The sequence below is a fragment of the Buceros rhinoceros genome, unplaced genomic scaffold (genome assembly GCF_000710305.1).
Source record: "Buceros rhinoceros silvestris isolate BGI_N320 unplaced genomic scaffold, ASM71030v1 scaffold518, whole genome shotgun sequence".
NCBI classification, from domain to species: Eukaryota; Metazoa; Chordata; class Aves; order Bucerotiformes; family Bucerotidae; genus Buceros; species Buceros rhinoceros.
Genome location: NW_010428375.1, coordinates 31,167 through 32,286, shown reverse-complemented (window position 1 = coordinate 32,286; position 1,120 = coordinate 31,167). Strand labels below are relative to the sequence as shown.

Sequence of the window (1,120 nt, the reverse complement as noted above, 5' to 3'; positions counted from 1 at the left end):
TGCTAGAGCAGGGTGCCCAGGATGGCGTCCAGGTGGGGTTGGGAACTCCACAGCCTCTCTGGGCAGCCTGGGTCAGGGCTCCCCACCCTCACAGCAAAGAACTTCCTCCTCATGCAGAATTTTTTCACTCTCTTGTTCTTTTTTAGAGAGAGAGACACTCCTCCTTCAAATAATTACAGCCAAATCACCTATGAGTTGAAAGCTCAGTCTGACTTACACCATCACTCTTCCAGCTTTTTACAAAGGGGTTTTAAACTATTTACATGTTTTTGCATAATAACCACAGAAGCGAGCGGGATCTGAAGTGCACAGACAAGGCTGCAGAACTCACTGGATGTATTAAAAGCTCTCCCGCGCAGCTACAACTTCTGACTATTTATGATACGGCTGAGGGAATTAAACTTCCCAGCTCCCATCGTAGCGCATTAACCAGTTCTCCGCTTCATAAATTATGCAGCAATCTTAAGTACGGGAAATTGGGGGAAAAAGAAGTGCTTTGGCACTAGAATCTGGAAGTCAAATAACCGTGGCCTGCAGGTGCAGAGCATGCTGCTCCCCTGGCTGCTAAAAGCATGACAAAGCCTCCTTGAGATCATGGCAGCGTGCTAGGAACAACTGGGGGTCCTGGACCAGCGGGATTTTACACGTATAGACACATCTATGAGCTCCACGTCCGGGGCAGAGGGCCAACAGCTCCCCTGATGACACCTAAACCCTCGGGTAATTTTTTTTGACCCTCTCAGATGTCTTCCCATGGATGCAGAGAAGAAAGGGGTATGTGGAGAACATTGCCTCAAACTTTCTAAAAATCGGGGAGGCTGCGCTTCCCCGCTGAGCCATACCCAGGTTATCTCACTTCCTTTAGGACAAACAGATTCACAAAAACACGGCTCCTGGCTCACAGCTCAACTCCTCCGCCCAAGGGCTGATGTCACTTAGCTGCTCTGCCCTGGCCTTGCTCGCGTTTGCCGCCTTCTCCAGGGGATGGAGGACTCATCGAATAGTTTGGGTTGAACGGACCTTCCAAGCTCATCCAGCCCAACTCCTGCAGGGAGCAGGGACATCTTTAAACCCCGGACACCTCCAGTGCCATGCAGTGCTGCAGCTGGCGGGGGGGGGT

The 1,120-nt window shown here is 51.1% G+C and overlaps 1 protein-coding gene across 1 annotated transcript in view; it reads right to left on the bottom strand.

Annotated features, from left to right (window-relative positions):
- The window catches only part of DCC (DCC netrin 1 receptor), a gene marked incomplete at its 5' end in the record, with an annotated part of 71,917 nt that overhangs the window by 40,901 nt on the left and 29,896 nt on the right, over positions 1-1,120 (bottom strand). The gene's annotated exons all lie outside the window — the stretch shown is intronic.